Here is a 10,222-nt window from a genome sequence, read left to right on the forward strand (position 1 = left end):
GAGCAGCCAAACAGATTGAAGCATTCTCACAGATAGCAAACCCGGAAGTGAACTGCACTGAATATCATTCAATTTTAATAAAAATTAAAAATACCTGGAAAAACTCAGCAGATCTGACAACATCTGTGGAGAGGAACACAGTTAACATTTTGTGTCCATATGACTCTTCAACAGAACTAAGGAAAAATAGAAAAGAGGTGAAATATAAACTGGTTTAAGGGTGGGGGGGGGGGCGGTGGTGGGACAGGTAGAGCTGGACAGAGGGCCAGTGATAGGTGGAGATAGCCAAAAGATGTCATAAACAAAAGGACAAAGAGGTGTTGAAGGTGGTGATATTATCTAAAGAATGTGCTAATAGGTGACATTAAGGGTAGAAAGCAGGACGAGCAAGGTACAGATAGCCCTGGTGGGGGTGGGTTGGGGGAAGGGAATGAAATAGGCTAAAAGGTAGAGATAAAACAATAGATGGAAATACATTAAAAAATAATGGATATTGGTGGGAAAAGAAAAATCTATATAAATTATTGGAAAAAAGGAGGATCGGAAAGGGGGTGGGGATGGAGGAGAGAGCTCATGATCTAAAATTGTTGAACTCAATATTCAGTCTGGAAGGCTGTAAAGTGCCTAGTCGGAAGATAAGGTGCTATATCTCCAGTTTGTGCTGAGCTTCACTGGAACATTGCAGCAGGCCAAAGACGGACATATGGGCATGAGAGCAGTGTGGAGTGTTGAAATGGCAAGCAACAGGGAGGTCTGGGTCATGCTTGCGGACAGACCGAAGGTATTCCGCAAAGCGGTCACCCAGTCTGCGTTTGGTCTCTCCAATTTAGAGGAAAACCCATGGTGGTTGACAAGGCCCTCAACCATGTCCGGCCCATCTCCCGTGCATCCGCCCTCACACCTTCCTCTCCCTCCCAGAACCGTGATAGGGTCCCCCTTGTCCTCACTTATCACCCCACCAGCCTCCGCATTCAAAGGATCATCCCCCGCCATTTCCGCCAACTCCAACATGATGCCACCACCAAACAAATTTTCCCTTCAACACCCCTGGCGGCATTCCGCAGGCATCGTTCCCTCCAGGACACCCTGGTCCACTCCTCCATCACCCTCTACACCTCAACCCCCTCCCACTGCACCTTCTCATGCAACCACAGAAGGTGCAACACCTGCCCCTTTACTTCCCCTCTCCTCACTGTCCAAGGGCCTAAATACTCCTTTCAAGTGAAGCAGCATTTCACTTGCACTTCCCTCAGTTTAGTTTACTGCATTTGCTGCTCCCAATGCGGTTTCCTCTTAATTGGAGAGACCAAACACAGACTGGGTGACCGCTTTGCGGAACACCTTCGGTTTGTCCGCAAGCATGACCCAGACCTCCCTGTCGCTTGCCATTTCAACACTCCACCCTGCTCTCATGCCCACATGTCTGTCCTTGGCCTGCTGCATTGTTCCAGTGAAACTCAACGTAAACTGGAGGAACAGCACTTCATCTTCCGACTAGACACTTTACAGCCTTCCGGACTGAATATTGAGTTCAACAATTTTAGATCATGAACTCTCTCCTCCATCCCCACCCCCTTTCCGATCCCCCTTTTTTCCAATAATTTATATAGATCTTTCTTTTCCCACCTATTTCCATTATTTTTTAATGTATTTCCATCTATTGTTTTATCTCTACCTTTTAGCCTATTTCGATTCTTTCCCCCTACCCATCCCCACTAGGTCTATCTGTACCTTGCTCGTCCAACTTTCTACCTTTAATGTCACCTATTAGCACATTCCTTAGATAATATCACCACCTTCAACACCTCTTTGTCCTTTTGTTTATGACATCTTTTGGTTATGTCCACCTATCACTGGCCCTCTGTCCAGCTCTACCTGTCCCACCACCGCCCCTCCCCCCCCACCACCCCACCCCCCTTAAACCAGTTTATATTTCACCTCTTTTCTATTTTTCCTTAGTTCTGTTGAAGAGTCACATAGACTCGAAAAGTTAACTGTGTTCCTTTCCGCAGATGCTGTCAGACCTGCTGAGTTTTTCCAGGTATTTTTATTTTTGTTTTAGATTTCCAGCATCTGCAGTTTTTTGCTTTTATCATTCAATTTTAGTCATTTCACAGAGAGCAAAATAAAGGTTGAGACATATACATGGAATTAAAATAGAAACTGATATGTCATAAATGAAAGTAAAGCAATAACAAAGATTAAGTTCGATTTTCCTAAGAATCTATGAAATTTTTATTGTGCAGTGGAGGGAATGATACTCCAAATTTCTAAAATTAGTTTTTCATGGGTTGCTCAACCATAATTATAGCTTTGAATGCCTTTTGGTTACACCTAATTCAGCAGAAGTGTAACATCTTCAGTTGTTGTTACAGTGAGAATAGTGTGTAAGAAGTTAAAATTCACATCAAATCACTGATTTCTGGGCTGATAATATCTATGAAAACTACAACAGTGCACACTGTGAAAGAGCACAATATCACAAACTGCAGCTTCTGGATGTCCATGTTTAAATGCCCACCAGAAGTTGCTGTCAGTTTCACAGAGTAATGATGGTGAAGCTATCAGCTTCTCTCTGATTATCGAGGTAAAAGTGCTTGTGCTTGAAAAGGAGTAGGAAGCCTCCTGCCCAACATTCCTCTTTCAATATTGTATCACTAAAAACACCTTGACTGGGCAATATTATTTTCTGTTTATTTTGGATTTTGCTGCACATAATTGTACACATCAAAATGACTGAATTTTAGCAGCAGTGACCACAGACATGCTGAATGTGATGACATTGGACTTAAACTACAGTTAAATGCAAGGGTGCAAAAAAATGCTCAGGAGGGCATTGACTCAGGTGAATGGGAATGCCCTGTGGATGTGCTCCTCACCAATTTCAAGCAAGCCCGTATAATTTGTGGAACAGTTAGGGGAGCCCCTCTGATTGGAGGTTAGAAATCTGCTGCAGTGCCTTTCTGCAGTATAAATGGCTGTGTGTGCTGTTTGAAATAGGAAAGAGGTACCCTATCTTAAGTAAACTGGTTTCCATGATGAAGTTGATCACTCTGATCAATTACAGTACAGAAACCAACTTTTCAAATTTTAAATCCTCCTTGCATTCCCTTATCAACTCCAGATGTCAGGGACCCACAATTATTGCTTTGAACCCAGTGTTGTTCAGATACATTTCATTCATTTGCATGGCACCACATATATCCGCCCTAAATAATACCCAAATTTTGACAGACAGGGAAATAGATGAGGACCTGGCCAAATGGGGCTTGACTTTAACTTCCAGGAAGATGCATTAAATGAAGATTTTTTTTCTCTTGTTTTTTATTGCATTTGGTGGAGAGGACTAGACCCAGATTTTCACTCCCAGGTCGGGTGCCCAGAGACGGGAGAATTCCTGGCTATGTGAACTTGACCTTTAAAAATGGCTGCCTGGACGTCAGATATTTGGTCTGGGGCGGCTGAGGGGGTTTGGCTGGATTAGATGCCAAGGCTGGAAACCTGGAAAAAACTGAGGAGGATGCCAGGTGTGCAGGCAGGCTGGGCGGAAGGCCTGCCGCAGGGCTCCAGCACTGTGTCCAAAGTTTAAAAATAAACATGAATCATCCCTCCAGCACTCACCCCTCACCCTCACACAGTCCCCATGCCCCATCCATGCCAACCCATGACACCTCACGCCCCTACACCCATGGCCCTTTATAACCCCTATGGAAATTCAATGTCAACTCATGCCAATCCATACCCGCCACCCACCATTTTATACTACCATGCCAACTCACACAGTATCCATTATGTGCAGACCTCAGGACCCATGCAGAGATGAGATAAAATAAAGTTCTATAAAATAAAATTTGGAGTGTTTACTACAGATATCACTATATTGAAAAAAATCACTCCCATTCATAAGAACCCATTTACTACATTTACATTCCTTCAACTAAATAAAGCCATATAACAACTAACATTTCATTCAAGTGCACAATCCCTTATAACAATAAGCATTGGAATTCATAGTCACACATCAAAGAGTATTTCACCACTTGCAGTTGTCAATCAAACTGTGAAATAGCAGGCATCCTATTGTGATAATGAATTGTTGTGAAATCAGCCATACAGCACTAATCCAGTAATGGAAGCTTTCAGGCTTATATCAAGGACAGAATGATTTTCAAAAATTCATTCATGGGATGTGGGCTTCTCTGGCTGGGCCAGCACTTATTGCCCATCGCCCTTGAGAAGGTGGTGGTGCGCTGCCATCTTGAACCGCTAGGTACAACCACAATGCAAGAATCATTTCTTAAAAACATTCCTGACATTTTTTCCTGAAGACTTAAAGGGCAGGACTTTTAAAACCATTGACAGCTCCCTTTGACAGGTGCTTCTGACAGTTTTGACTTGATTTTGACAGATCTGTTGACAGTTCCAATTAACTTGACAGGAATGAGTTTATGCATCTTTTGTGCACATTTATGCCAATTTTAACAATTCTAAAAGACACCTGATCTACCCCAAATGTGCTCCGGGATCAGATCCAAAGGGATCCAAATGGCTACCCTGGCTATCCAAATTAATCCACAAAGTTCAGACCTGCTGTCACCTGGCCTAATCTGCACACTTCGGGTATCACACTCCTGCCCTACCAAAGTAAATGGGAGGAAACTGATGATTTAAATGGCTAGCTGCTTCCTTAAACAGTGCATGTGCAAAACCTGCCCCGCCTCCATTTCTGCCCTTGTGTAAATGGAAGTGCCATGTTCAGGGATGGGACTTAAGATTTTTGGCCAATTCTGCCATTTTCGTCATGATGGAGGACTCTCCATCTTGGTGAAAATCTGGGCCTTTCCTGCAGACCTGATCTTCCTGCTACAACCCTCAATCTTTCTCTAAAATGCAATCCTGACACCTCCCTGCCCCCCATACTGCCCAGATCACAAGGCTGAGAGGAGAAAAGTTACGCACGCCAGAGGAAAATGGAGACAGTGAAATAAAAAGTAAAGGAAGGAGCAGTGAATAAAGAATTCATGAGCAGGAAACTAGAAATAGAGAGCAAACAAATAAAGAAGCTGAGGAAGAGATTGTTGCCCATATCATGACCTGGCTAGCTGCCCAACTAGAAAGCACCTGATCCCAGTGTTGATTTCCACTAGACCACTCTCTCCTGTAACTTAAATATATGCTCCTCCATATATAATTCATCTAAGGTGTAACTTAAAAAAAATCCCAGCTCAAAAGATGTCAGACCCCACCCATCTACAGTGCTAATCACAAGGAGTTATAACTCAGAGCATGAAGAGACCAGCCCTGATGTTTAAGATGTTGAATCCAGCTTCTCCAGCCAACACAGCAACAACAGGGAAGCAGCAAGATCAGCATTCCAAAACAAAGCCAGCCAACTGGCTCAGGTTCCAGCTCCCACTCCAAGACTACCTACACCCTTCTATCACTGAACTCAAGAACAATCCAACAATGCCCGCAAGGAAACTCCTTGCAACAGAAGAAGAACTGCTCCAGGTAATACTTAAAAAGCAATTTTCCTCAATTGAAAAGGTTAGAACCGAAACATCTCGCCTCCAAAGGTCCTACTGGCAGCCTCTGCCATGCAGGCCTCAGGCGTCACCATTCAGATCTAACAGTCTGGCAGCTGACATCCCTAATCTCTCTCGGCAGACCAGTGTCCAGACTGAGACAGGGATGACTGAGACAGGGAAACATGAAATTCCTAAGCAGGGATGCCCAGCCTCTCATTCTACCCTTAATGACATTTGCCTTTCTAGACATAGCTGGAGGTTTCCCTTTGCGAGATAGATTGGAAAATCCTGGAAACAGCAGAAACCTGGTGCAATTAAGTCCCGACTATTTTTTGCTGGATTCCACAGTCTTTTGCTGGAGTTACCACAGAAGATTGACAAATCACCTGCAAATATTTAGGATCAATATATCTCACCTTGATTCTACTGAAAACTACTGAGACCTTACTAACTACATTATGTTATTCCTCCAAGTACCAGACTAAAAGCACTTTACAACCAGTTAGGTATTTATGAAATGTGTCTACTGTAGGAAACGTGACCAATGTGCGCACTGTAAGGTCCTGAAAACAGCAATATATAATGACCAGTTTACATGCTTTTCATTGTGTGTTGATTGAGGGATTCACATTCATCAGGGGTCCTTGAATTTCTTGATTTCTTCATGGGATCTTTTATGTCCTTCTCAGAGGACAGATGAAGCCTGGGTTTAACTTCTCATCTGAAAGACATCACCTCCGACAGTGTCACGCTCCCACAATAAACATTTGAATTAGGAGCAGGAATAGACCATTCAGACCCTCAAGTCTGCTCTGCTATTCAATAAGATCATGGCTGATCTGATTGTGGGCTCATATCCACATTCCGCCTACCCCCCCACCCCACCCCCCCCCCCCCCCCCCCACCACCACCCCCCCACCCCCCAACCCCCAAAATCCCCAAAGCCTTTGACTCCATTGTTAGTCAAGAATTTATCTAACTCTGCCTCCATCGCTCTCTGGGGAAGAGAGAAAAAAATTCTTCTCATTTTCATCTTAAATAGGAGACCTCTTATTTATAAACTGTGTCCCCTAGGTCTAGTTTTTCCCACAAGGAGAAACATTCTTTCAGCATCCACCCTATCAAGTCACTTCGGGATATTTTTTTCATCCTTGCTTGGGATGTGGACATCACTGGCAATGCCAGTATTTGTTGCCCGTCCCTAATTTCAGAGTGCAGTTAAGAGTCAACCAGATAGCTGAGGGTCTGGATTCACATATAGGCCAGACTGGGTAAGGATGGCAGATTTCCTTCCCTAAAGATCATTAGTGAACATTAGTAAACTAGATGGGTTTTTCTGACAACCGATGATAGTTTGATGGTCAACATTACTGAGGCTAGCTTTATATTTTTCAGTAGTTGAATTCATGATTTGAACTCATGTCTCCAGAGCATCAGCCTCGGCCATGGATTACTAGTCCAGTGACATTACCACTATGCCACTGTCTCCCTCTTATATGTTTCAACATGGTCAATATTGCACTGGAATGTCAGCCCATCTCTAGAGTGGGACTTCAACCCATAATCTCATCACCCAGAAGTGAGATTGCTACCTGCTGAGCCATAGCTGACACCTAGACAGAAAGAATGACCCTCACAGAGGATTTTCCTATACAAATATGGGAAGCCAAACTTTTACATGGCCAGGGTACTTTTAGATAACTTTACGTGCATGGCACACCACAAATTGCCACCTTGTACAAAATAACTATTCCCCCTAACCAGCATATACCACAATCAAATCACATGAACAAACTGCTCATACGGCTTGAGTAAATTCATACAATAAAGATAAATATTCTTCCTCACCTCATCAATTATTTGAGATGCTGCCTGTTAACCAAACTATTCTGTGACCTGGAGAGTTGCACCTCCAAATTCATTTGAGTGCTTAAGCAGTATGAATATGCGTCAACACCACCTCCCATTAGCAGGAGGGAGGACTGGCCTTCCACATACATTGTAAATGGGTGGCCAAGGTCAAATGGTCCCTATTCCCAGCAAAACAATTGGCTAGGAATGGGAACCAGGGCCTCCCTTCCAACCCGCTGCATGGTTTACCATTCACAACCCTCAGAAGGAACAAATCAAGAATTATCATAACCCACTGTCACTTGAGCTCCTTCAGCTTAGAATCAAATCTGTACCTCCTGGAACATCTCACCAGATTGATTAGTCTTCTCTCCAATATGATGCAATGAGAAAATCTCAGAACTACTCAGATCTTGTGAATCTAGAGATTGGCATGAGACCATGATTACTAGATTAGGCTGGTTCCTCCATAAGAGCCAAATTATGCCCTCCCATCAAGTCACTAACAAATTTTACCTCTCCCAATCTTGCAATTTTCAAATAAAGCACTACCTCTCGAACCATACAAATCTTTGCCAATTCGGGCAGAACCAAACCTTTGAACATATTCCTCCACATCCCAAGTTCCTGTGGATACAACTCGATTTTGTGCACCATGTTCACACCCATGACCAAGAATGGGACAAAAGTACCTGAGGTTAACCTGGTAACAAGCCCTCAGCCAAATATAAAAGGAGGAGGAGTGACAGGATGTATGGGGTCAGATTCTAAACATAACTCTTTTGTGGCCAGGAAAGCTGGATTTACAGCAAGTTGGTATAAATCTGCCACTGCCAGCTACAAATTTGGATTGTAACTACAAACCTGCTGCATACTGAAATATGTCACACTTGCTTTGCAAAGTGCTTTTTTTGTCCCATTGGACATCCCAAGAACAATTTCTGAATCCATTTTTCCTTAATTGAAATGTTTCAAGATTAGGTATTTTCATCTTTCTGCTCTCTGAACTTTTGCATTTCTAACTTTTCTAACAAATAGGACTGTGAAATATTATGGCCCAGAGCTTCTGAGCTCTGGATGGTTGTAACCCAGATGTACCCCGCAAGATGTACTGGGGGAGCCTTCGGAGGTCCCCATGTAATGACTATATGGGAATTGCCCAGGAAGTTTGCCCTTCCAATGGCAATTTCCCTGCATCTGGAACCCTTTGAAACTCCAATTTAAAATCAGAGATCGTTCCAACTCATTTACTACAATAGTTATCCAGGAAAAATTAAAAGATTTAAAACCAGTTCTAACTCATGGGTGCTACTAACCACCCAACTCCTCACTGGACCCAACCCCCCAATCCTGACTGCTGCCTTGAGCGCCCGACTACCCCTGGCCCTCCTGACTCAGGTCTGACCCGAGCAAGTTCCCGCGAGCCTTCTGGCCCCTAAGCCTTCTGGCCCCCTCAATGACACTCCCAACCCCATGACTAGCCACCAACCCGACTAACCTCCCCGATTCCCCAACCACCCCCCAAGCTGACCACCCCGCCTGACCACCCCAACTACTTCCCCAACCCGACTACACCCCATGACCCTGCAATCCCTCGACTACCTCCTGACTCGACAACCCCCCCAGTTCTCCTATAACCCCTCGACCCCTGACTACCTCTAAACCCCCAACACAGCTGACTCCCCTAATGACTTACCTTCTTGCCGTAGCTTCTAAAGTGGCTTTGGGAGGTTTAAGCTTACTGAAATATGACAGCTAGTGCTGTAAAAAAGGGGTGTGGCTTGGTTTCCACTGGTGCTCCTGCACTACAAAGGAGGATTCTACACAGCACGTTTCTGAGGAGGCCCAGCTTGGAAGTCCGTGTGAGAAATGTGGAGCTCCAGTGCAAGGTAAGTAAGTAGGAGCAGAGTGGCAATCCAATGGTGGTTGCCACTCCAGCAGATTCTGCCCAAGAACTAAATAAATAGGAGCAAAAGCAGGCCATTCAGCCCTTTCAGCTTGTTCTGCCATTCCAGACGATCATGGCTGATCTTCCACCTTAATTCCACTTCCTGCATTATCCCCATACCCTCTTAGTATCTAGAAATCTATTGATCTCTTAAATGTGTTCAACACCTGAGTATCCACAGCTGTTAAAGTTAGAGCACAATCCATGCAATACAAGCAGGGTGTTCCTATCTGGAGCCATACAGTGTGAGTGGAATATTACTCAGCTCCACACAGTAAATGTGTTCTGATCATATCACACATGTCCAGTTCTGGGCACAAAGACACAAGAGTGACATTGGAGGCAGTAGAGCAGAGATACAAAACTGCTCCTCTAATGTTCGCTCGACTGTGCAGTGGCATTGGAAAAACCACAGAAACTCCAGAAAAAAGGTACTAATGACATTTACTTTGTTTTTTTTTCAGAGTTTCTGCTGTACTTCTGTCAAAGTTATGACAAATGATTAAAGACATTCCGCCCCTTGGATCTTTCAATATGAAAGGAAGTATCTGGTAGAAGTATGTGAAAAGGTAAATAACATGTTAATGATAAATGCAGAGAAGTACTTTAAATTGAGAGTAGGGCAAGGGACAAGAAGTTTAAACTAGTAGGAAGCAAGATTAAGGTTGATATCAAGAAGTTCTTCACAAAGAACAATCAGGACATGGAGAACTTCCCCTTAGAGTAATGGTTAAAAACCTTGGGATTGTTTAAGGACCAGTTAAATGCTACAGTGGGGATACTATAAGGTCTTCCTGAATGAATGTATTAAGATGGGTCAAATGAACTCCCTGAACAATTATCTTGTGAATATTCTCCCAGAAATTTATCAAGAGTCTCAATGAAAAGATTGGCT

Source organism: Carcharodon carcharias, chromosome 16 (genome assembly GCF_017639515.1).
Source record: "Carcharodon carcharias isolate sCarCar2 chromosome 16, sCarCar2.pri, whole genome shotgun sequence".
Lineage (NCBI taxonomy): Eukaryota > Metazoa > Chordata > Chondrichthyes > Lamniformes > Lamnidae > Carcharodon > Carcharodon carcharias.